The 27156-nt window shown below is 52.0% G+C and overlaps 1 protein-coding gene across 1 annotated transcript in view; it reads right to left on the minus strand.

The window, feature by feature from the left end:
• The window catches only part of GNG7 (G protein subunit gamma 7), a 123672-nt gene that overhangs the window by 85939 nt on the left and 10577 nt on the right, over nucleotides 1-27156 (minus strand). Inside the window, exon 2 of the mRNA XM_045544224.1 lies at nucleotides 2037-2095. The gene's annotated coding sequence lies outside the window, so the exon portion shown is untranslated. The remainder of the gene's footprint in view (nucleotides 1-2036; nucleotides 2096-27156) is intronic.

A 27156-nucleotide genomic window follows, 5' to 3' on the forward strand; every position in this document is an offset into this window, starting at 1 on the left:
CTCATTACAGAACACTGTCATCGGCCCCAAAAGCTGTTCCAATCCCACCCCTGGCCCTCAGGCAACTGCTGATCTGTAGCTTTTTCTAGAAACTTCCTATAAGTGGAATCAGACAATATGAAGTCTTTCACACTTTTATATTTGAATTCTTTTATATATATATAAAAGCTTTTTATATCCATGCTTTATATGCATAAAACAGCTCTCCATATATACACACACCAGCTTTATTGAGATACAAATCATATGCCACACAATCCACCCATTGAAAATACGCAATTCAATGGCATTTAGTATGTTCAAAGAGTTGTGCAACTGTCACCTCTAATTCCAGAACATTCTATCGCCCCCAAAAGAAGCCCCCATCCCATGAGCAGTCACCACTCCCCCATCCCCCTCCCCTTGAAACCACAAATCCATGTCCCGTCTCTGTGGATCTGCCTGTTCTGGACATTTCATATAAATGGAGTCACACACTGTGTGTCCTTCTGTGTCTGGCGTCTCTCACTGAGCACGATGTCCTCAAGGTCCACCCACGCTGTGGCCTGTGTCAGAGCCTCGTCCCTTTTCCTGGCTGCGTGATGCTCCAGTGCATGGATGGACGGCTCTGTTTTGTCCAGTCACCCCTTGACAGACACTTGGGTTCTTTAGCTCATTTCTATACGTGTACATATCTTTCTCTTTGTAAGTAAGTCTGCTCTGGAGTTACTGCCCATGACAACGGTGGCTTGTCACTGCTGCCAGGGAGGTGAACACCAAGGTATCTGCTCGAAGCTTAAAAGACGTCTACTACAGATGAGACCAAAATGATTTCTATTGGGCTGAGCTAAAATATCCATGTTTTAACTTTACCAAGGTACAGTTTACATGCCATACAATTCAACTGAAGTGTGAAATCCAAAGATTTTTTATTAAGTCCACCGAGTCGTGTGGCCACCCCTGCCACACAGTTCTGAACTGTTCCATCACCCCCGAGAGACCCTGGTACATGCGGATGGCCCCCGCCTCTGACCACCACAGGTCACCTTCCTGTCCCTACAGATCTGTCTTTCTCAGGAATTCTGCCTTCTTCTCTAACTTGCGTGTGTGTGTGTGTGTGTGTGTGTGTGTGTGTGTGTGTGTGTTCTTCTTTTGTGCACAAAGCAAAGGAAAATAATTTATTTTTAAATGATTTCTTCTGCCTACATTTTAAAAGCCTTTCAAAACCCTTCAGAGGCAAACAGAGGACAGTTAAGGGACCAACATCGGAGTCTCAGCTCTGCTCCTAACTCGTTCAAAAGAATCTTCCCAGATGATATAGCTGGTGGCAGATCCCTCAGGAGTGGCGTGGTGCTATCCTTGGGGTAATGATTGAATTTTTGCTCTATTCATCCTGAGAGAGCTGATTTATAAAAAGATAAAATAAAATAGAAGAGCCCAGCACCTCCTTGCCCGCCCCCACCCTGCCTGCCTTCCTCCCGCCACTGACACCCCTGCGCGTTCCTCTGTGAGCAGAGGCAGCCTGCATCCCTCCCCAGAAGCAGGTGCCGGCGCCACGCTCCTTGCACAGCCTGCAGAACCTCGAATCAAATAAACTCTGTTTTTATACGTCCCCCAGCCTCGGGCATTCCTTTACAGCAATGCAAACGGACTAAGACACCATCGGTCACTGGAGCATCCCCAGGCTGCCATCCCGCCAGGGTGCATGGTGCGTTTCAGACGCATATGGTGTCCAGAGACTCAGCTCTCCCCTGGGTGGGGACCACCGACACATCACCCTTCATGTGATCGTGGATGGGGGTGAGGGCTGAAGCCTCCTTCTGCAAACCCCCTAGGATGGGAGACCCGGGGCAGGCAGGGACACAGCCATGCCTCTCCAGCGCTGCGTACCCTGCTTCGAGGGCGGGAAATGTGCCCTTGGTGGAAAAGACGAGCCACGGACACACAGCTGTCAAGGCCAACGCGCCTGCCCCGACAGCAGCCCCACGTCCCAAAGAGCCAACTGAACACCAGTTTCAACTGTGAATGTGGAACGAAGAAAACATCGTGGCACTGACCTGTGCACAAGGCCTGGCTGTCCCCAGCACCGAGAGGCTCGGAATCCAAGCTTCGCTCCCTGAAAGAGAAACACAGCATTTTAGGTCGGTGTGGCCAGGGGCGGGGGGCGGGGGGTGTTGGTCGGGGTCAATATGGTAGGACAGTCCCCTGCCCGTGACCAGACACGGTAGAGGTCATTTCAGGGAGTCCTGTCTTTTCGTTTCCAGCCAAACTGTGGGGACAGTGCGGAGGCAACCCCAGAGAGGTTCCACTCAAGAAGGCAAGACATTGGAGATTCACCACGTTGCTCCTAATACGTTTTCCAGGTGTTTAAAAACTGAACTGAAACAAGGATCGATGTTTACATGATATATTATAGTTTATAAAAGATGTTTATCTGTGTCTTTTGAGCTCCGTGGTCCCCCTGTCCCTGGTGCCCACGGGTGGCCAACTCATCCGGGTCTTCCTGGGACTTCCCCGGAGTCAGCGTGGAAGTCCTGAGTCTTGGAAACTCCCCTGGTCCCGGATGAACTGGGACAGTTGGTCTGTGAGCATAGCAGAGCCCCAGCACAGGCCTGGGGCTGTGACCTCAGAAGGCACCAGTGAGGCTGCCCTTGGGGCGTCTGGGAACCTGGACGGGGCCCCCCTACCTCATGGACAGCAGGGGCAGCTGGGCCTAAACTGCTCCTGTAAACATTGAGGTCTATGCCTGACCCCTGGTTTCCTCTGGGGTCTGGAATTGCAGCACAGGCCAGGCAGGGGACCACGTGACCAGCCCCCAAGGACAGCCCGGCGTGGGGTCTCTGCAAGCTTCCCTGGGGACAACACTCCTCACATGTCATCACTGCTCCATGCTGGGGGCAGAGCGTGTCCTGCGTGACTCCAGAGGGAGAGGGTTCTGGAAGCTGGGCCTGGCCTCCCCGATGCACCCCACACGACGTTCTCCTTTGCTGACTCTGCTGTGTCCCTTTGCTGTCATGAACCACGGCAGCAAGGACAACCACACACTGAGTGACCGCACTTGGGGGTGGCCTTGGGGACCTCTGGACAGTCAGCAGGTGAAGCCTCAGCTCTCAGACTGGAAACCCCCACACTGAGGACCCCAACTCTCCTGCCTGGCCCTCGCCGAGGGGCCTTTTGGCTCAACTGGACAAAGTTGGATCTGTCCCCCGCACCGCCCCAGATTCCTGCAGCCCGGGGGGCCGGCTCAGTGTACTTGACCCTGCACTAGAGAAGTGAACCAAGAGACCACGGCTGAGCCAAGGTCACACCTGCCTTTCCTGGTTAGGTCCAAATGGACGGTACCCAGACAGGGAGGTCACCCTGCAGGCCACGCCAAGACGCTTCCCACCCTCAAACTGGAACAGCCCACAGAGAAGCTGCCGCAGATAAACAATGCTCTCCACACGCACCCCTGCTCTAGCCTGTGTCAAGCTTCATCCCTTTTCACGGCCAAGTAATTTTCCATCGTAGGGATGGACCATGCTTTGCTGACCCATTGCTCACCTGTTGAGGGGCCTGCAGTTGTCTCCACTTTTTGGTAACTACAAATCACACTGCTACAAATGTTTGCATGCAAATCTTTTTTGTGGACATATGTGGCCATGTCTCTTCACCCTCCCATACAAAAAGCCCCTTTAAAAGCTCTAAGAGACTGGAGGGTTTTCAATGCCCCCCACTCAAATAGCCCGGTGCTGGTCTCTACTGTTTATCAATACACTGACTAACATAAGGATGCATGCTCAGCAAGGCATGATGCTGGGGCCATAGTGGACCCCTAGCCTGCCCGCAAGGGGTTCTCAAAGTCACAGGCCAGAAAAACAAACCATGGCTCCAGGTATCAACAGAGAAGATTCAGGTGGGCAATGCAGCCATCAGGGGATTTGAGAGTAACCTGGCTGCAGGGTCCTCACTATGCTTCACGGGACGGACAGTACTTCGAGAAGAGAGGAGGATGTGGCAAACGATGTGGCACCATCACCCAGCCATGTGCCCAGCTGACCAGTAAGGCTGGAAGTGCAGGGCTGCGTAGACAAGGCAGGGGGGCTTGGCTAACTCAAAGTCCCCCCCCCACCCCCGGGCACTGTGGACATTAGGCCTGGATCATTCTCTGGGGTGGGGCGTCCAGGGCACTGCAGGTGCTGAGCAGTGTCCCTGCCTCCACCCACCCCATGCCAAGAACATCCCAGGCTGACAACCAGAGATGTCCCCAGACACCGTATAAGGGCTCCTGGGAGTGGGATCATCCCTGGTAAGACCCCCTGGTTTACCCCCACATATGGTGTGAAGTCACCCAGTTGGGGAGGACATGGGGCCTCCCTGGGGACAGAAGTTGGAGGCCCTCAAGGCTTGCAGCCTAACGACAACAGGGTCGGGTGGTAAAGGTAGCTGGAAATTTAGTGCCAGAGCACAGGAAACGTGGGTTTGTCTGTGGGGAACTGTCCTGAGACTGCAGCAGCCTGAAAATACAGCTGGTGCGGGGGCGGGGCGGGCAGAAGCCCCTAGGCAGGGACTCTTGTCTCTCTCTCCCCAGCCATGGCCACGCACAGCCCCTCCAGCCCTTTCTACAGATTAAATGGGGTCACCAATACAAGGCCTTTCACATACAGTTGGCACTCAATAAGTGCTGGCTCCCCCCTATATGATATGACGAGAAAGGCGCCTCACTCCTGGGACGTTCTTCCTGGAACCCACAACCCCCATCATGGTGAGAAAACACCAGACGCACCCTGGTCGGGGAACTTGTGCGGGACACCTGTCCAGCCCCCCTTGAGACTGCCAAGGTCAAGGAAAACAAGGAAAAACCAAAAAACTGTCACAGCCCAGAAAAAAGGAAACCCCAGATGGGGTCCTGGGACCAAGAAAAGGACATTAGGGGAAACTAGTGACACCGGGATAAAGAATGGAATTTGGCTACTAGACACGTACGACGTGGGTTTCCTGGCCATCACAGAGGGTGGAGATTGTGTACGGCGCTAACACTAAGGGGAAACTGGAAGGGGCAGACAGGAACTCCGGCTTTCTTTGCAACTCTTCCAGAAACCTAAGGTTATTCCAACATGAGAAATTTGTTTAATAAAGCAGCTGACTTTTTAAAAAATTTAATGCTGGTTCCCTTTCCCTGAAGCTGAAATCCCCACTGTGCCCTGCAGGTGGCGCCCGTGCCGCAGGAATGCCCTGAACGCCCTTGGGATCTGCGAGCTGCAGACCAGGGCATCCACCCAGGCCAGGTGCTGCCCAGGCCTCAGTGGCCAGCAGGGATGAGAGGTGAAAGGGCCGGAGCCACATGCCCATGCAGCTGCCAGAGGCCGGGACTCCCGCCTCCACCTTGCAGGGCTACCTATGCCCATGATGCTTCAACGTTGGATGACTGAATTGATTGAAGACTCACAGGGGATTTCAAAAATAGTTCGGAGGGGTCCCACGTGCCTTTCATCCAGCTGCCCTGATGGTGACACTTTATACGACGAGGGGACATTATCAAAGCCAGGAAACTGAGACAGGGCCCATAGGCTCAGTGTACAGACCCACCACTAGGAAGCACTGTGTTTTCAGAAAGTCTTACTGAGATATAGGGCCCACATCGTACAACTCACACATTTAAAGCATACAATTCAGTGTTTTTAGTTACATTTGCAAAATTGGGCAACTAGCACCTCTATCTAGTACCAGAACATTCTATCACCCCAAAAAGAAGCCCCGTCCCCATCAGCAGTCATCCCCCTCCCCCAACCCCTGGGGACCACGAATCCATATCCCGTCTCTGTGGAGCTGCCTGTTCTGGACGTTTCATATAAATGGAGTCTCACCCTGTGTGTCCTTCTGTGTCTGGCATCTCTCACTGAGCACGATGTCCTCAAGGTCCATCCACGCTTTGGCCTGTGTCAGAGCCTCGTCCCTTTTCATGGCTGAGTGATATTCCATGTGTGTGGAGGGACCGCATCATGTGTGTCCACTCACTAATTGATGGACATGGGGCTGTTTCCACTTTTTGGCAACTGGGAATCTGCTGCTATGGACATTTGTGTCATATGGACTATGTTTAAGCTGGTTTCTCACTTTCTATCTTCACAGCTACAGACTGCAAACCTCCCCGTCCCAAGCCCTTTAACCCCAGCTGACGGCTGTCCCTGAGCCTGACATGACAGCGCAATGACCACTGCAGATGCCCCTGCTCTCGGCACAAGGAGAGTGCAGCGTGGGTGAACCGCGTCCCAGCCACTCTGTCCTCTGGGCCACGAGTCGCAGCAGCTGGCGCCGGGCTGTCTCCGGCGACCTTCACTCGCTCACTCAGCCGGACAAAAATGCTGGGCTTTCCCGTTCCCCGTCTGTATGAATTCCACCCCCTCCTCCGCCCCGGGGGCAGTGGCAGTGGAGCAGAGAAGAAGGGACCTCTCCATGGGGCCCACCACAGAACCCACAGAGCCAGGGGCAACATGAAACCGTGGGGCCCTTGCTCACAAACTAGCAGGAATTTCAAGAGACTGACAACAGCATTAAACCCAGCCCTGCCACCCAGCAGGGCAGGTGAGTCTCAGACAAGCAGCAAACATGCCAGGTAGCCGGCGCCAAGTGCTGCAAGGGACAAATCAATCGTGCTCGCTTAGGGAACAGATGCCATGTCTGATGTTGGCGGTCAAGGGACGCCCGAGTAGAAAGGGCTACCACCTCCTTCCAGGGCTCCTACACCCCATGTCCCGAGACATGCATCTTACAATCTCCCTTCCCCACCGTGTTCATAGTTTTCTGTTTCTTTCTTTCTCTCCCTCTCTCTCTTTTTTTCCAATTGAGATAGTCATGCACCATAAAATTCACCCTTCTAGAACCTAGAGGACACGATGTTAAATGACACATGCCCAGACATAGAATAGGAAATTACGGCATGATCTCACTTATATGTAGCCTCTAAAAACAAAACAAAACACAAAACTCAAAATACACAGGAACAGAGAGTTGGGGACAGAAGCGGGCCGAGGGGGGAACCCTGGAGACGGAGTTCAAAGGGCACAAATTGTCACCTGTGTTAGACACATTGGCCTGGAGCTCTAACCACGGTGTGCTGGCTACAGTTAAAAACAGTGTCTTATATTCTGGAAATTTGCTAAGAAAGTATCTTTTGGGGATTTTTACCACACACAGAAAAGGGTAACCATGTGAGATTGACGGAAATGCTAAATTGCTTGGCTGTGGCATCATATCACTCTGTGGATATTGTATCAAAACATCCTGTCGTACCCCTTAAATATATGCCATAAAAAACAAGTATGTAAATTCACCCTTTTAAAGTATACAATTCGGTGGCTTTTAGGAAGGTCACAAGGTTGTGCAACCATCCTCTGTAGCTAATTCCAGGGCATTTTCTCCTGCCCTCTAAAGGGACCCGTGTCCATGTGCAACCTATGGTTTAAAGCCCAGATTCCCCCAGGAGAGGGCGGACCCCAAACACCAGGGACTGTGGGGTGTTGCTTTGCCACCGTGGCTCAGACACCTCCCACAGAGCCAGGCCTGCATGAGGTGCTTGATAATTACAGGGATTTGACCTAATCCAGTCAGTGGTGCTGAGGGAACAGCCCAGTTCCCCCTCGGGGCCTGTCCTGTCAACCAGGAGTGACATTTGGGAGCCTCGCTGCATTCCTACAGGACGGGTAAAGGGGAACATTTAGAAGCGGTTTGGCCAGGGCACGACACTCAAAAGATGCCACAGACTGAGGCTCCTGCTGGCCCCACACGGGGGGAGCAAGGCCCCAGCTGTGGACTCCAGCTGTCGTTTGTCATGTTGAAAAAAGGAAAACAAAAACCAAATCTCACCAGCGGTGTTCATGGAGGATCTTCCGGGGTTACTATGTTGGCTGCTGGTTTCTATTTTGCTTGGAAGATTTTACAGCCTAATGTCCCCAAGCAGTGCGTGGGGACACAAATGGCTGGACCCTCAGCCCTCAAACCCGGGGGTTTTGCAATGACAAGAACAGAGCAGGAAAATTCAGGGGCAGGGAAGGAGGTGAGGGATTGATCTGCCTCCCACGGTCACCTGCCCTGCTGAGGTCCTAGGAGGCTGCACACGTCTAAATCCACACCTGAGTCAGGAGGGAGAGAGGAGGAGAGTCCCAGGGGCCGGGGGTCACCTGGTCTGCACCATCTGCCCCGTCGGGAGTTTATCCTGGTGTCTGGTGTGAGCAGGGAACAGATTCAATTCCTCTCCAAATAATTAACGCAGGTTCCCCCCGGGGGCACTGTATATATCCGGCCTGATCGTTCCTTGGGGAGGGGCCATCCTGGGCACTACGGGTGCTGGGCAGCGTCTGTGCCTCCACCCACTCCATGCCAGGAGTGTTCCAGTTGTGACAACCACGAATGTCCCCAGACATCACCCTGTGTCCACTGAGGGGTCAGGATTGAGCCGAGGGGACAGGAGGGGAGAGAAACTCCTGCAGGGCAGTTTCCGGAGCTCCTCTCTGAGGCTCCGAGACTGGCCCCAAGAGTTCACGAGCTGCGGCCACCTCTGAGCACCCTGTCCCCTCTTAGACAGTAAATCCTGTCCACTCAGAGCCCTGGCGCCAATGTCATGAGCCGGAGGAGGGGAAGGGGGAGTGGAGGACACACCGGATGTCGCCACGAGCCCTGGAGGATGGATTCCACTGGCTTTAACCTGCCAGCCCCGCAGCCACAGGCCCCAGGTAGTGTTCAAGACACATCGGAGAGCCCCAGATAGAATCTACTCTCTCCAGAGCAGCAGAGAGAAAGAAACGCCGTTCTCTGTCACTAACACCAAATATAAATTTATTCAAATCACGTGTTTTCCACAGGGTTAAAACATGTGATTGGTTTTTAGAGCAAGGCAGGAAAATCTTAAATATTGAGTGGTTTGTGGCCCTACTTAGTTCCCAGCACATACAAACATACACAGCATAATCGTGGTATTGACATTTCCTATAGGCTGGGCATGGTCCCAGCTACTCGGGAGGCTGAGGCAGGAGGATTGCTTAAGCCCAAGAGCTGGAGGCTGCAGTGAGCTGTGATGATGCCACTGCACTCCAGCCTGGGTGACAGAGTGAGACCCTGTCTCAAAAAGAAAAAGAAAATTCTAAAGACGTTCTGGTGGAGGGTGGGGAGGGCGATGGCAGATAAAGACAAGGGTTAATATACCCGGGTTTCTGCTGAGGAAGAACAACACCATTCCATGCTCGTTGCATTGCAGTAGTCACAGCCGATTCAAGAAAACCAAGGAGCAAGTAGACAAGCGTCCGAATTCCAGCCACAGCGCCTGCCCCCTACGTGGATGACACACCTGTGGCTCCATGTCCTGACTGTCTACTTTGTCAGGGTTGAGGAAGGCTAAAAACTGACCACAAACATTAACACAAATCCCCCTGCACACAGCAGGTGCTCTGAGAGAGCCACACCTGTAACCGGAAACAACAATAACAGAAACACAAATATCTCAACAGCATGAAAACAAATAACCTGATTGGAAAAAAAAATGGGCAAGTGACCCACATAGACATGTCTCAAAAGAAGACATACAACTAGTCAACAGGTGTATGAAAAAGCTCTCAAGATCATGATCATCGGAGGGGAGGGGAGGCGAGATAAAAAAAAAGAGAAAGAGAGAGAAAAGGAAAAAAAAGAAAAAGAGATCATGATCATCGGGGAAATGCAAATTAAAACCACAAGGACATACCTTCCTACCCCAGTTAGGATGGAAGGCTGAGACTAGAAAGGCGACAGGTACCAAGTATCCGTGAGGATGTGGGAAAGGGGACTCTCACATGCTGCTGGTGGGAATGTGAACCAGCACAGCCACCATGGACAACAGCATGGAGGCTTCTCAAAAAATTAAACATAGAACCACCATATGATCCAGCAGTCCCACTAGCGGGTGTATGTCCCAAGGAAAGGAAACAGTATGCAGAAGAGACATCTGCACCCCAAGTTCACTGCAGCACTATTCACGGTAGCCAAGATACGGAATCAACCTAAGTGCCCATCATCGGATGAATGAATAAAGAAAATGCGTGTATATACACAACGGAATACTATGCAGCTTTTTAAAAGGAGGACATCCTGTCATTAGTGACAACATAGGTGAAACTGGAGGACATTATGTCCAGTGAAATAAGTCAGGCACAAAAAGACAAACACTGCATGACCTCGCTCACATATGTGGAGCTCTCCCTCTGTCACCTGGACTACAGTGCAGTGGCATCATCACAGCTCTCTGCAGCCTCCTACTCCTGGGCTCAAGCGATCCTCCTGCCTCAGCCTCCTGAGTAGCTGGGACCACAGGAGCCACCACGCCCAGCCTGGAAAGACTTTCTTAATTCTGCCTGCAATTCTCCTTTTTAAAAATCCTTTGTTTGGGAATAACTCTGGATTTACAGAAGAGCTGCAAAGCTAGTACAGCATTCCCAGATACCCCTCAGCCACTTCCCCTCAGGTTAATATCTTACATCAGGGGTTGGCAAAATTTTTCTGTAAAGGGCCAAACAGTAAATAGTTTAGGCTCTGTGGGCCGTAGGATCTCTGTTGCACTTTCCTCTTTGTTATTTATTTTTTCACAACCCTTAAAAAACATAAAAGGAATTCTAACCCCTGACTTTTATAAAAGCAGGCTGATAAACAAAACGTGGTACATACAAACCACACCAAAGCGTGCGCCCATGTTCACGGCAGCAGCATCCACAATAGCCAAAGGGCAGAAATGACTCAAGTGTCCATTGACAGATGTGTGGACACACACAACGTGGTCCATCCACACATGGAATATCATTCAGGCATGAACAGGGATGAGGCTCTGACACAGGCCATGGCATGGATGGACCTTGAGGAAATCATGCTCAGTGACACAGAAGGACACACACTGTGTGATTCCACTCACAAGAGGTCCCTAGAGAACACACCACACCCAGAATGAAGCCTTACGCAAACTGCTGACTTCAGTTAACAATAGTGTATGGATACCGGCTCACCAATGGTGACACACGCAGCACACTGACAGGGCAGGTCAGAGACGTCACAACAGCCTCAGGGGAAAGTGCATATGCAGGGACAGGGGATAGATGGGAACTCTCTGTACTTTCTGATCGATTTTTCTATAAACCTAAAACTGCCCTAAAAGTAGTCTATGAAAAGGGGGACTTGAAGACACAAATTGCAAGAGTTAGGTCAAGAACCAAGGATTCTGATTTGAGAGGGAGGGAGGAATGGAAGGAGGGACGGAGGGAGGGAGGGAAGGGACCCAAGCTAGACTACATGATCTCTAGCACTGACATTTATGAGCTGATTCATTCAACAAGCTGTTTTGAAAAGCCCCAGAGAGAAGGCTGGTCACTCTCCCGGCCAAGTGGATTTTTCTCCGTGTCCCCAGAGCCCCAGTGAGTATCATAACGACATAACACCAAGAGGATCAAAACCGCCTGCCTGCTCAAGCCTGGATTAACCCACACTGGAGCCATCAGCCGCACCTGGGGGCCATGGGGGCCCCATGAGCGGATCACAGAAGAGTCCTAATGGAATCAGATCCAAATGACAGCCCCTCGGATTACCCACGAAACAAGCCGGCCACTGGGAGGCAGATTAGCCTGGGATGCGTGTGCAAATCCCATTTGGCACAAGAAAGCATACTCCTGCAGGCAATTAGCTTATTTCTGCAAGATGGCGTGAGCAGAGGACAACCTTGTGTCTGTTCTCCCGTCACCCCAGCAGGACTCCGTGCAACCCACCCTGAACCTCGTCCCCTTCCCTGTGGGAAAGACACAATTCCCTCCATTCCTGCTTTGGGCAAGACCAGCTTTCCCTCCTGCTCCAACACCATGTGGAAGGAGAACTGAACATACGATTTCCATCTGTCCACCCTGTTTCTGTCGTCCAGGGTAAAAGGGGACAAGCTATAAAGTAGCTGAAATAAGTGGACAAAAGGCATTCCAGGGATGGTTCTAAAAACTGCAATTCTACCCAGAGCACCCTGGGAATGGAGTGGGCTAAAAACTCCCATATTTATCACTTTATATAACATTTCTTTTGAAGGCAGGTGGTGTGGCCCTCCCCCCCTTTTAGGGATATTGGGAAAATGGGTATATTAATGTGCCTATCTTGGCTGATTTCAGAAATACGTTTTCCTGCTGTGGTGGCCTGTCCCTGAGAGGACCCCAGTGGTCCCATCTCCTGGTAGTCATGCCCTTGTGTTGTATCCTCCCACCTTCTATCGGGGTTGGTCTGTGTGACCCACAGAACATGGCAGAGTGATAGCGTGTGACTCCCAAGACTGAGTCATAAAAGACACAGTGGCTTTGGCTTGCTTTTGCTTGGATCATGTGCTCTGGGGGAAGCCAGCCACCATGTAGTCGGGAAGCTCAAGCAGCACTGTGGAGAAGCCCACATGGCACAGAAATGAAACCTCCTGCCAACAGCCGTGTGAGGGCACCATCTTGGAAGTGGATCCTCCACCCAGCTCGGGCCTTTAGGTGATACAGCCATGGCTGACACGTGCTCAGCAGCCACATGAGAGACTTTCAGCCAGAAGCACCAGCTAAGCCACTTCCAGATTCCGGACCCCTAGAGACTTCGGGGTGATAAATGCTTACTGTTTGCACTAAGCGTGGGGCTAATCTATTTACAGCAAGAGATACCTGTGCACCTGCCAAGGGAAGGAAGGGCGGATCCACTTGATGTCTCCATGTTGCGATGGTTTGAATGTGTCCCCCAGAGAGCGTGCTTTGGAAATTTAATCCCCACTGCAACCAAGTCCAGAGGTGACCAGGTCAGGAAGCCTCTGCCCCCATGAATGGAGGCACCAGGTTATTCATCTCTCTCTTGCCTTTCAGCAACAAGAAGGCCCACGCCAGATGCTGGCACCTTGACGTTGGCCTTCCCAGCCTCCAGACCCACAAGAAGTAAGTCGATACTGTGTATAAATCACCCAGTCTGTGCTATTCCGTTCTAGCAGTACGTGATAGATGTGTAGGCAACTGTTACATTTTTCTAACAGCAGGCAGTGAGTAGCACGGGACCTTTCATTCACTCCTTTCCCTGACAGCTGTCACCCTGACAACCTGGTGAGACCCCAGACCCAGCCGATGCTGTACATTTAATGGGGGAAGATTGGAAGAACAAGCAACTGGGAAAATGAAGCATTTGGCCATTTTGCAAATTACCGAGATATAAACACCAGCGTCAGTTTTTAAAACTGAACAAGTCCACTGGCTAATCTGTTTCCCACTAAAGCAGGGTCTACCCCAGGCACTGTGGACATTTGGGGCTGGATGGTTCTCTGGGGCGGGCCGTCCTGGGCACTGCAGGTGCTGAGCAGCATCCCTGCCTCCACCCACCCCATGCCATGAGCACCTCCCGTTCTAACAAACACAGATGTCCCCAGACATCACCAGGTGTCCCCTGAGGAGTCGAATCACCTCGAGTTGAGACCTACTGCTCAAAGGCATGTCCCTCAAGGACAGGGACAGCCAGGGACCTGGCGTTTGGTGACAGGCATACCCGCCCCCAGCCCCGGCTGCAGTTCCCCCACCCGGGAACGGGGTGGGCGGGACAGGCTGTCAGAGCCCCCTCTCCTTCCCACGCTGACATCCGCCGGCACGTGGCAGCAGCGTCTTGCCTCGTTGGAGGCTGGATATAGAAACGCAGCCCTGTCCTTTGTGCCATCACCGAAGTTGTCAACCTCAGCCTTCACTCATCACCACGGCAACCATCTAAATATGTCACCAGCGGAGTGCTGATTGCAGAGGGAGTGCAGGGGCCCGGGTGACGGGCTCAAATCCAGGTGCGGGTGCAGGCTCGGGGGAGGCACAGGGCCCGGGGCGGTGACGTGGCTGCCCTACAGCCACGTGGCTGATCTCGACCTGGAACAGGGTCCATCACACCCCGGATCAGACGGAACAAAGGGGCAGTCCTGCCTGACCCCCGGGGCTAAGGGTGCGAGGACAGGGAGAGGATGCTGGCACTGTCCTGTCGGTTCTGCGTCCCTGGAGCTTTTAAAACGCTCCCGACCTAGTCCTCTAAGTAACACAAGCAGGGTGGCCCTGGCTGGCACTGTCTGCTCCATCAGAAATCTATTCGGTGCCTCCTGGGAGCAGGGAGCAAAGCCCACCTTTCGCCAAACAACGAATGCAGGGTCTGCCCAGAGCACTGGATGTTGAGTCAGATCATTCTCTGTGGGGGCATCCTGGGCACAGCAGGTGGTGAGCAGCGTCCCTGCCTCCACCCACCCCATGCCAGGAGCTCCCCCTGCAACCCAGTCATGACAACCACAGATGTCCCCGGACATGGCTCAGTGTCCCCTGGGGGGCAGGATGGCCCCGCCATGGTGGGCAGTCCACACCCACCACTTGGAGTTGTAATATGTGCAGAGATGGGCAACGGCAATTTGGGAAGAGGGCCAGTTCAAGACAAAAAAGAAAGAAAACGTGTACAAACGGATTTCTTTTTCCACTCAAAATTAGAATAGCTGCCCTGCGTCCCCGGGAAGGGGTTGGGTAGGGGCACACACTCTGGCGGTGCCCAGGCCAAGAACCGGCCGAGACCTGCTGTGTCCTGGCCTCACGACCCAGCAGCCAGGTGACTGTCACCACTTTCTGCCTCAGTTGCTGAGTCTGTAAAATGCAGGTAGCAGCAACGCCTACCATGAGGTTGTTCTGGGGTCTAAATAAATATCTATAAGATGCTTAAAGCAGTGCCTGCGACATTGCTCACAGTGTGTAAAATTTGTTATTTAGAACTTGGATTACCTGTCCTAGTGACCGGATCAGCGCTCAGCAAAGCATGTCTATAGAGGGCCAGATAGTAATTTTTTTTTTTTTTTGAGACAGGGTCTCTGTCACCCAGGCTGGAGCTCAGTGGTGTCATCACAGCTCACTGCAGCCTCCAACTCCTGGGCTCAAGCTCCAGACAGTGAATATTTTCAGTTCTGAGGCCATATGTTCTCTCTTCACCTCATCAGCAATGCCATCGTATCTCGAAAGGAGCCGTAGGTTGTGCAAAAAGAGATGGGCGTGGCTGTGTGCCAATAAAACTTTATTTAAAACACCAGGTAACCTGGATTTGGCTGACTGGCTGTAAAGTGTGAGACCCCCACCTGAAAGACAGTCTTTTGAGAACACAGCACTATTTCAACCACTACAGACTGTCACCCGGGCAACTTTCCAATCTTACATCCTGAAATTAGACCCCTGTCCACATGAAAAAGCTCTAGGTCCGATCCTCAATGCCACAAAGCAAAATCATGAAAGCACCCCTTAATGCAAAACACACATTCACAACCCCAAGGTTTTGCCTCTTTTAAACGCAGAAGAGGCCACTGTTTTCCTTATCATCTGTCTTGGTTCGTGAACACCTCGACTTTGTCTACTGGCTTCAAAACCTTGGCTGCAAACAGCATTCAAAATATCTATGGAGAGCAAAATGTTCATCTTGTTCTAAATAGGACAGTGTGAGACCTGCAAAATCACCGCCAGTAGCAGCCCCTAATGAGCTGTCCCCAGCGTGAGAAATGGTTTCTGCATTCAGTTGCAGGATAAACTAGACACCCCGTTAAATGTGAATTTCAGACAAACCACAAATAGATGTCTAGTATAAGTATGACCCATGCAATAGCTGGCATAGACTTATACTGAAAAAATTTTTTTCTTTGTGGTTTATCTGAAGTTCACATTTAACTGGGCAACCTGGATTGTTTTTTTTAAGAGACAGGGTCTCGCTCTGTTGCCCAGGCTGGAGTGCAGTTGCGTCATGATAGCCTACCACAGCCTCCAACTCCTGGGCTCATGTGATCCTCCTGCCTCAGCCTCCCAAGTATCTGGGACTACAGGCATGTACCACCATGCCCAGCTAATTTTTCTGGTTTTTTATAGAGATGGGGTCTCGCTATGTTGCCCAGGCTGGTCTTGAACTCCTGGTCTCAAGCAGTCCTCCCACTTCAGCCTCCCAAAGTGCTGGGATTGCGGGCGTGGGCCACCGCACCCAATCAGCATCCTGGAATTTTATCTGGCAAAACGATCACTGGATTTCTGCATCTCTGAGTTTTGCAATGTCACAAAGCAGAGGGGACATCCTGGAGGTGGTGGGGGTTGGGGGAGAGCAGTGGTGGCCCATCCCTTCCACCTACCCAAAAATGTAGGACTGAAGACGTGGCAGAGCCCCACTGCTCATGTGCAGGCTACCCACAGTGATGTCCTTTCAAAGGGGACAGTATGCAAAGTGGGGAAAAGAGTCACTTTGCAGGAGAGACACCTAACACACCTCAGCCAGGTGACCGGGGCCAGTGGGTCAGGTGGATGTCCTGCACCCTTGATGCTTGACAGGATGGGACAAGAAAGGCCTTTGCCTCTGTGGCCTTCCTCCCCCAAAACCCACAACCCCAGCCTAATCGTAAGAAAAATGTCACACAAATCCCAGTGGGTGGACATTCTACAGGACACCTGACCAGCCCCCCTAAGACGGTCCATCAGAAACAACCAAAGTCTGAGAAACCATCACAGGGCGATGTGACGACTAAATGTCACATGGGACCCGGGACAGGGCACTGGGACAGAAAGAGGACACTAGGGGAATGTAGAAAACCCGAATAAACACGGACGTCAGTTAATGACGATGTAGCAACACCAGTTTGCTAACAGTGATGGTCGCCCTGAGCTAACATACGACGTGAACAACAGGGGCAGCTGGGTGTAGGGGGCATAGGACTCTCTGTTCTGTGTTCCCGTTTCTTTCTCTGAATCTCAAACTATTCTAAAATGAAAAGTTTATTTAAAAAAAAAAAGGAGGAGAGAGAGAGACGACAGGCAATTAGCTACTCATGCTGGAAAAATGCTCTAAAATGTGATTGAGGGAACATTAAGTCCCCGTGACAGCATCTAATAATGAGATGATTATGTAAAACCTAGAAAAGAAAGACGCTAAAAACGGGATATGCAAATCGGCAGGGGAAGTTTGCTCTTATGAAAGGGGTGGGGGAGGGGAGCAGGTGGCTGAGTGACTCGTGCTGTCTCCTGCTCCCCCAGCTTGGAGGACCCCAACCCCGCCAGGCATGGGGGGCTGCAGGAAGCCCCTGGAACATCCGAGCCTGACCTCGGTGATGCACTGTTGAGGCTGCGGCAACCAGTTGGCGTGCAATAAATGCCCACTGAGGGTAGCAGTTTTATGGATGGAAAGTTCTAGAACTTGTTGGACGTTTTCAGGTACACTGGGGTTTCTCCGCCTTGGTGCTGACATTTGGGGCCAGATAATTCTATTGTAGGGGGGCCATCCTGGACACTGCAGATGCTGAGCAGCATCCCTGGCCCCCACCCACTCCATGCCAGGAGCAGCCCCCATCCCCGTGTGACAACCAGAAATGTCTCCAAACATTGCCAAGTGTCCCCCAGTGAGAACCACTGTCCTAAAATATTCAGCTCAATCTGCCCAACCACTCCATAAAGGATCCATATTATCTTTACCCTACAGATGGGGACCCTTAGGCTCAGAGAGGTGATAAAACCAGCTCAAGGTCACCAACCCCAGAGAAGAAGAGGGTGGTTACCTGTGTCAAATACTACCTTAACATTGAGGGCCTCCGAGTTGGACAATGCTAATCTAACACAGCAGGGGGCAGAGGACTACAGCCCACCCACCACTTGTTTTTGTCAATAAAGTTTTATTGAAACACAGCCATACCCGTTTACCTGATGACGGCAGAGGTGAGCAGCTGCGATAGAGACCGCCTGCCCCTTGGAGCTGAAAGTATTTAGTCTCTGGTGCGTTACAGGAGAGTTCTGTTGACTCGTCGCAGAGAGAGATCCTACCTCACCACTTTAAGCCCCTGACTGCTTTCCTGTCAAACGCACCATTTGCGTCCTCCGTGAATGTTGTGTTGAAGGAACAAATGAAGCAGAGGCAGCCTCCCCGGACAGTGAAATGGATTCTTCCCGGTCTGGCCAAGGCCGGGCTGGCGGTTTGCACCCTCCCTGCTCGCCTAACCCCCAGCCTGGCGGGGGTGCACCCACCCCTGTCCCAGGAGCAGCAACTGGCAGCTCGCCCGCCTCTGAGGCCCCATGCTTGGCCCTGCTGTCACCTCGACCCCGCTGTCATGTGGGGCGGTGCTGAGGCTTTGTTCCCAGCTCTGGTATCTGCAGGGACACATGTCAGCCTGACTTCACAAGGTCAGCCTTGCCGCCTCCGCATGGCCAAAGTGACCAGCCTCATTTCTCAGACCGGAGCTGCCTCAGGCACGGCTCTGTGTCTGAGTGCCAAGCGTCACAGAACACCCTTTAATATGAAGGTCACCTTGGCCCAGGGTCTCCCCTGGGGCACTTGGACTTTGGGGCTGGATTTTTCTCTGGGGAGGGGCCATCCTGGGCCCTGCAGGTGCTGAGCAGAATCCCTACCTCAGGCCAGGAGCTCCCCCCCCTCTCACCTGTGACCACCACAGATCCATCCCTGTCTGGGGGCTCAGCTCTGTCTGATCTCAGACAGCCGCCTCCCCACTCCACAGAAGCTCATGAGCTGCTGACCTCTGACGGCCACTGGGGGTCTGGAGGAAGGAGCCCCCATACCAGTCTCCCCCAGACACTGGTGGCTCTGAACCCCGGCCTGGGCTCAGTTGTGTCCATACACCAACTGCAAGTACCAACCCCTGAGTGCTGCTGGAGTTAAAGTGAGGGAGGCTTCAAAGTCACTTTGTCCTCCTGCGTTTGCCTCCCTGAGTTACAGCCGCCTGGAATGAGCCTTGCAGGGGGACATTCGCCCTCAAGGGCCAAGGAGGAGGGCTGGCGGGGCTGGCCAATTGCCAGTCTGGGCGTCAGGAGTTTGAGGTCGGCCTGAGGCAGGCAGGTGCGGAGCTGTGGAACCTGCAGACACAACACCTGGCTCACTCGAAGGGATACCGCTCCTGGCCCCAGGGGACGTAGCCCAATGTCGTCAGCTCTTCGACTTATTCTGAGAGAAGCTGGAAGATTTCATAGTGTAAAATCTCCCGATGTTTAAACATCAGCAATAATTCAAAGTTTAAAACCACTGGGCTGGCCAGGTGACCGAGGTCGGCAGCTCGTGGAGAGCCCACACCCCTGCAGTGTCCCTCCCCAGAACCCTGAGCCCCAGACTGCTCAAGGGGAGACATCAGAGGAACCCACATCAGGGGATGCTTTATAACACTCCTGCCCAGGCCCCCTCAGAACCACCTTGTCACCAAAAACGAGCCTGAGAAATGGCCCATCTCAGGAGATGCACCGAATAAATGTCACCAGGGAGCCTGGGTGGGGCCATGGCGCAGAAAAAGGACCTCAGTGCAAAAACTAAGAAAATCTAAATCAAGTATGAACTTTAGTTAATAACAGTGTATCGGCAGGGCGCAGTGGCTCATGCCTGTAATCCTAGCACTCTGGGAGGCTGAGGCGGGCGGATTGCTCGAGGTCAGGAGTTCGACACCAGCCTGAGCAAGAGCGAGACCCTGTCTCTACTAAAAATAGAAACAAATTATCTGGCCAACTAAAAATATATATAGAAAAAAATTAGCCGGGCATGGTGGCGCATGCCTGTAGTCCCAGCTACTCGGGAGGCTGAGGCAGTAGGATCGCTTAAGCCCAGGAGTTTGAGGTTGCTGTGAGCTAGGCTGATGCCACGGCACTCACTCTAGCCCGGGCAACAGAGCGAGACTCTGTCTCAAAAAAAAAAAAAGAAGAAAATAACAGTGTATTGATATTGCTTCAATAATTGTGGCAGGCTGGGCATGATGGCTTACACCTGTAATCCTGGCACTCTCGGAGGCTGAGGCAGGAGAATCACTTGAGCCCAGGAGTTAGAGGTTGCTGTGAGCTATGATGACGCCACGGCACTCTAGCCCAGGTGACAAAGCGAGACTCTCACCATCTCACTGTCTCTCTCATCCCATCCTAAGTCCCCCTCCAAACACGCAGAGGCTGGTCTCTAATTCTCCATGCATACTCAAGGTGACCAAAGACAAGTAGCTGGGTAATTAATAGACACGATAGAATTACGTAGACATTCTTCCCTTCAAAGAGTCACTTTGAAAAATGACTTCAAAGCAATATGCCATCTCATGACGTTGCAGCATGCATCCTCTGAAACCACCTTCAAAGAGTAAAAATTGGATGATTAAGAAATATAGCCCCACAACCTGGCAGTAATATCCTCGGTCCAACCAAAATCTACCCTGTTCCCATCAGGCCATCTGTCTTTTTGATCCCTGAGTGACCTGTGACAGTGTGCAAGACACCCTAACATGGTTCCCCAGGGAGCCCCAACTCCTGGTCTCCGTGCCTTTTGTAATCCCCTCCCTTTGAAAGTGGGCAGGACCTGTGACTTGCTTCTAACCAACAGAATATGCAAAGGGGACGGGCTGTCGCTTCTGTGCGTATCTCCCATGGGGATGTGACTCCCGTCTCCCTAGCAAACTCCTTTGTTGGCTTGACGAAGCAAGTTCTCTGTGTTGGGGAGAGACTCACATGCCAACCGAGAACTGAGGGAGTCTCCATTGCACCAACAGGAAACAAATCTGCCAACAGCCACGTGAGTGAGTGTGGAAGCACACCCTTCCCCGGTGAGTCTTCGGATGAGACCACAGCCTTGGCTGACACCTTGCCTGGAGCTTGTGAGAGCCCCTGGGTGGAAGACCCAGCTAAGCCACGCTGGATTCCTGACCCACAAGGAACTGAGAGACAACAAACACGTGTCATTTCAATCCACTGCATTTGCGGTGATTCGTTACACAGCATTAGCTGACTGACTCAGGCTTTTTCCAAAATTCAAACCTACCCTCCAAAGATAAAAGGCTAAAATACATTCAAAATATGCAAATTTGTATGTTTGAAATATACAAGAGCAGCCGCAGCCCATTTTTGGAGGGAATCACAACTGCGCCACTGTTGGAAGTGCAAGGTCTCCGTTCTAAAACCATGTGGGGACACCTGCTTCGATGAGAAATCTGGGGGCGTTGGGAGAAAACAGAGGTACCCTTATTTGATGTTCATAACTCTGATTTTCACACTCAATCACATATACTACATCCGGCAGTTTTTATATGTAACCAGGCTTGGAAACTGTGCTGTTGTGTGTCCCTGAACATTGACTAGATTGGAAAACAATGCTATATCGTTCTGTATACCGTACTAGTTTTCTTAAAACGGAACTGTTATAACGCCTCCCCCTCCGGCTGAGACTAGAATAGACAAAAAGTCCAGATTTTCACACACTTGGGACGGGTAATGTTTTAACACATGGAGAACGCTATGGGGTTACAGATTGCTTTAAATTCTGCAAACAAATGTGCAGCCGTGCCAACCACTCCTCACAGTTGGACGTGTTTGTAAGTGAACCCAAACAGATCACACTCCCAGAGACAGATGCGTGCCGGAAACTCACATTGTCCCCCCAAAGAACAAAAGGGTCTCTCTGCGGCACAGGATTGTCAAACCCCAGAACCATCTGGGGGCACGGCAGCCAGCATGAAGGTCCCGTAACAGGGGTCTGGCTTTCAGGAGAACACGGGTAAGGGGCAGTTCAGTGGCTAAGCCCAGTGTCATTCACAGAAAACCTGCAATCACAAAACCCAGGAAATGCCACCAGGAGCAGGAGAGGTCGCTGGGGGTAGAGAAGCTGGGAGTGTTGTTATTTATCAAAACCAGCTGTTGAAAAGCTGGTGAAAATAGCTGATGTCACGGCCCCTCTGTGGAGGACAGTTCTGAAGGACAGCGATGACCTAAATCGGCTCATGCGAGGGACCTATCACACAAAGAACTGCTGGGGAAAACATTCCCCCAGATCTTATAGGATACAAAGGAAAACACATAAAAGACACATTCCTTACACAGGGGTAGGGGCAGAGGAGGGGAGGGGATTCTGTCCCCAGGGGACATTGGGCCATGTCTGAGGACATTTATGGCTGTCAGGACAGGGGGGGCGAGCTCCTGGCATGGGTGGGTGGGGGCCAGGGACTCTGCTCAGCACCTGCAGTGCCCAAGACAGCCCCACCCCAGAGAATGATCCGGGCCCAGTGTCCACAGTACCCGGGGAGATAAACCCTGAGTTAATTACTTGGAAAAAAGTTTTGAGTTAGATGCCTCAGAAGGAGGCCCTATTTGGAAACAGGGTTTTTGCAGATGTAATTAGTTAAGATGAAGTCACATAGGACTAGGGTGGGCCCTAAATCCAATAACTGATGTCCTTATAAGAGGAGGGAGATTTGGACACAGACATTTGCAGGGAAGGAGGCCATGTGAGGACAGAGGCAGAGACTGGAGTAGTGTCATGGCCAGGGCATGCCAAGGATGGCTGGCCACATAGGACGCTGGAAGAGGCATGAAGGATCCTCCCCCCAGGTCCCCCAGAGGAAGCACAGCCCAGCCGGACTTTGGGCTGCTAGAAGGCCCGAGAGAGAAATGACCCACTTGCTCTGATCTGCGCTTTCCCTCCTAGACAGGGTTGAGTCCCACTCGGGGGCCTGGGGGCTCCTGATTTCCAAAGAATCTCGGAGCAAGTTCTCTGGGCTCTGATTGGACCCTCATCTCTCCGGAGACACCTCATCTTTATTACAGACCCAAATCTGTGTCAGCACCATGGAGGGAAGACGCCACTTAATTACACTTCCGCATGCCTGCCAAGAGTTCTTCCAGGGAATAGGATTTGGGGACATGCCCTGGAGATGTGACCTTCCAAGCAGTGCTGAGCTGGTATCAGAGCAAGGGGTCTCATTCTAATCTAGCAACAGGATATCACAGAGCAGCAGAAAATGTCAAACAAATTTGCTTTTGCTTTGATTCTTTTTCTTCTTTTCTTTTTTTTTTTTTTGAGACAGAGTCTCACTCTGTCACCCAGGCTGCAGTGAAGTGGCATCAGCCTAGCTCACAGCAACCTCCAACCCCTGGACTCAAGCGATCCACCTGCCTCAGCCCCGCGAGTAGCGGGGACTACAGGTGCCACCACCACGCCCAGCTAATTTTTCTATGGTCGTTAGTCTGGGCGTGGCAGCCTCATGAAGACAGTGTGCCCTTCCCTTGGTTGGGTCCACACCTGTGGTGTCGGTGGGGAAAAATAGGAATATAATAGTAACGTGTACTATAATATTAATATTAATATACAATACTTTGAGTAATGTTAACAGTGATTACAGCAATAACAGTGACAACCATGGCCACCACCAACCAACTTGTTCACAATCTCGACCCTTACGACGACCCTAGGAAGTGATTCCTATCCTCTTTGGAACCTTCCTCGGGGCCCTTCCTCCCCCTTCAGAGCCAGCAGCGCAGCGTCTTCCAGTCTCTCTGCCTCCGACCCTCCTGCCCCCTCGTGGGAGGACCCTGTGCTGACACTGGGCCCTCGGGTCATCCAAGATGATGTCCCATCTCAAGGTCCTTAATACCATCTGCAGAGTCCCTTCTGCCACATAAGGTGACATATGCACCAGTTCCAGAGATTAGGACAGGGATGTCTTTGGGGCCGTCAGTCTGTCTCCTACACCTTCCTCCAGGCCTTTACTTAAACCAAAGTCCATTTCTTGCAGCGCACTGAGCACCTGCTACATCCTGTACATACATTTTGTGTGGGCTTCTCAGCCACTCTTGAGGCAGGAGCCTCTTTTACAGGTAAAGCAAAGAAACAAACAAAACCCGACGCTCGGACTAGAGCATGTGCGAGGTCCTGCACAGACAGCAGCGGGGAGGTGGGTGGGAGCCCAGTGGCATCGACGTGGCACCGGAGCACACGGTTAGACGGAGACAGGGAGACCAGAAGGGCACAGAAGGCGAGAGCGTAGTGTTGTCAAAGCTCGAGCAGAGGGCATTCCGGGTGACACGGAGAACAGGACAGAGACCCCGGTGGAAGGGGGAGAAACGTACACTGTGCCGTGAGCAACTGCCCGGGGCTAACCCGTGAGGGCAGGGACAGGCTTGCTGCGGGCAGGTGCCCATGCAGAAATCAGGGGGCAGGGGGAGCTCATGCTAGGCTGGGAAGCTGATGGACACGATCAGCCGGAGGAACTCAAGTCCTTGCAGAGCCCCAAAGGGCTGAGCTGCAGAAGGAGCCGCAAATGGACAAAAACCCCACTGGGCACAGAAGCGCGGACCAACAAACACTGTGTGGGTTCAAAAATAGACGATGGGTCCTGAAATGCCACTCCTGGGTGTCTACCCTAGAGAAAGGAAAACATACGTCCATAGGGGAAACCTGTCCCCGATGTTCACAGCAGCGTGATTTGCAACAGCCAAAAAGTGGACGCAGCCCCTGAGGGGAGGGTGGCTGAACACGACAAGGCCCGTCCACACAATGGGATATTATTCAGCCTTAAAATACGAACACCAGTGAACCTTAAGGACATCATCGTGCTCAGGGAAAGAAGTCGGACACAGAAGGACAAATCCTGTGAGATTCCAGTCACAGGAGGTCCCCAGAGTCATCACAGCCACAGAGACAGGAGTAGGATGGTGGGTGCCAGGGGCTGGTGAGGGGGTGGGGAGTGAGTGTTTCATGGGGATAGAGCTTCAGTTTGGAAAGATGAGAAGTTCTGGAGATGGAGGGTGGTGATGGTTGCAGAACAGTGTGAATGTGCTTAATGTCGCCAAACTGTGCAATTAAAAATGGCTAAGATGGTACATTTAATGTTGTATGTAATTTAGCACAATTAAAAACAAAACAAAGCAAAACAACAACAACAACAAAAACAAACAAAAAATAAAACAAAACCAGAGCAGGCAAGAGAGGAAGTGGACCTGGGAGGAGGGCAAGGGCAGGGCTGGGAAGTCACAGGGCCCGAGCCCGGTGTACACCAAGTGCCCGGTGGGTCCGAGGTCACGTCCGAGCCCACCAGGTCTCCCCCTCCCGAGATGAGGCCCCGCAGGCAGGCACAGCCCTGCACACCCAGTGCCCAACAACACCCTGTCGTGTTTGTCGAGTCAAAAGAGGCCACGAAGAAAAAAGCCTCCATGAGACAAAAGGCCCCATTCACTGTCCCCAGGAGTAGAGAGCCCATCCTCCTTCTCCTGGCCCAGTTTCACTTTTAAAGGGCAAGCCAAACACCCTGACATGCAGATATCCTGGTTTCCAGCAATCCTCTCCTTTTGCCAGTCATGCCATCCATGAAAGAACTTGGACCCAGGGTGTGCCACCTTGGTCCCCGGAGGCCAGAGAGCAGAAACTAGCACTCGGTCAGGCGGTTCCCCGGCCTTGGGTGGTCTGTGCCTCAGATCCCCCTGCAGATCTACATCTCCCCCTCCCAGGTCCAGCGGTAGCTCACGCTGGTGATCCCAGCACTCTGGGAGGCCAAGGCAGGAGCATCACTTGAGGGCAGGAATTTGAGATCAGCCTGGGCAACATAGCAAGACCCCATCTCTAAAAAAAATTTAAAAATTACCCAGGTATGGCGGTGCACACCTGTGGTCCCAGCTACTCAGCAGCCTGGGGCAGGAGGATCGCTTGAGCCCAGGAGTTGGAGGCTGCAGTGAGCTGTGATTACGCCACCGCATTCTAGCTTGGACAACAGAAGGAGACATTGTATCTTAAAAGAAAAAATTTATAAATACATAAATCTCCCCCTTCCTTTTTAAAAAAGGTGGCAGAGCTGTGTGCAACACTCTAGGCCAGCTTATGTTTGTTTCAGTTTCCAACACTGGGATCCGGGCCAAGCCCCTCTCCCAACACATTTGGGACCAGCGGGACACATATGTCTCAAATCATAAGGGAAATGTTTCTCCGAGGTGTTCTTCAGTGTTTGCGGCCAAGACAGATAAGACGATGGGATTCTGAGGCCCCAAAACCATCTCAAGGAGCATAGCCTGCATTGGGTGGGATGGAAAGTAAGTTTAAATCATGATTCAAAGATCGAAGACCAAGTTCTTGGGACAGAGAATGGAGCATGCCAGTGTCGGTATCCTGGGGAGGCCGGAGTTCCCACAGCGGGTTGTGGCCTCAGAGGCCCTGGCAGGTGGGCAAAGGCTACCTGGGCAGGAGCTCATGGTTAATGTCACCAGTGGTGCGTCTCGAGGGTATCATGCACCCCTTGCAGGGTGTAACCAAAAGGGCCCCTTGACTCTGTGCGTCTTCCTGAAACCCTTAACCCCGGTCTGACCGAGAGAAACACATCAGACAACCCCAGGCTGGAAGACGGTCTGCAAGGTGGCCGGCCAGTCCTCCTCGGGCCCGCCCAGGTCACGAGGGACCAGGAACGTCTGAGACACTGTCACCATGGACTGTGGTGGGATCCCGGATGGATCCCTGAGGCAGAAAAAGGACATTAAGGGGAAAACAAATGAAATCTGAATAAAGTGTGGAGCGTGGTTCATAAAAATGTCCCCATGTTAACTTCTTAGCATGACAAATGCACCAAGGCACTCTAAGATGTTAACATCCAGGGAAGCGGGATGAGGGCTTGACGAGACCTCTCTATACTCTCTCTGCAACTTTGCTAGAAATCTAAAATTATTCCAAAGTAAGAAATTTCTTTAAAAAAATCAGGCCTCAGAGCTCAGTCCAATATCTTTGTCAGAGACGACGTGCAGGCTGAGGGTGTCCTGTTCTGTTCCAGGGGCGAGGCTGCTCCGATCAATGGAGTGACAGTTATGAACATGACCTTATCATAGGAACCATTTCACAGCTGGGAAAACGCAGGCTGAGGGCAGACGCAGAGCCCAGACCAGAAGTGAAAGTTCTGGAATCCTGGTTCCCTGCCCTCATGTGCCCCAAACCTACAAACACGTGTCTGAGTTTTGTGACATGCAAATCGGCAGCCTTGGTTTTCTTTACCCAGAGTGAGCGCCTTCTGGAACCCAGAGAGACAGAGACAGAGATAGAAAAAAGCAGAGGAGACAGAGAGAGAGAGAGGTACAAGAAAAAACAGTCAAGCGATCCACAAAGTTCCACGGAGCCCCATGTCCTCCCATCCCCTCTTGCCTTTGGAGCATTGAAAATTCAAGTTGAAAACAACTGTACATTTTCATAAGCTGCAATCTGCAAAGAGAAAACCCCAAAATCATAAAAGCCAAACCACCATTTCTCTCTTCTGCCTCGAATATTTTTACATCGGCCTCCACTGCTAAGCGCTAACAGTTTGTCAGTTCTCAGCCTCGAGAGAATGGCGGGTCTGAGTTCAGCTGGTGTTGAAAGAGAAAACTGTCCTCTGCTCCCAAGCAGACAAAAGGAAACATTGGTTTT

This window comes from Lemur catta, chromosome 1, assembly GCF_020740605.2.
Source record: "Lemur catta isolate mLemCat1 chromosome 1, mLemCat1.pri, whole genome shotgun sequence".
Taxonomy (NCBI): domain Eukaryota; kingdom Metazoa; phylum Chordata; class Mammalia; order Primates; family Lemuridae; genus Lemur; species Lemur catta.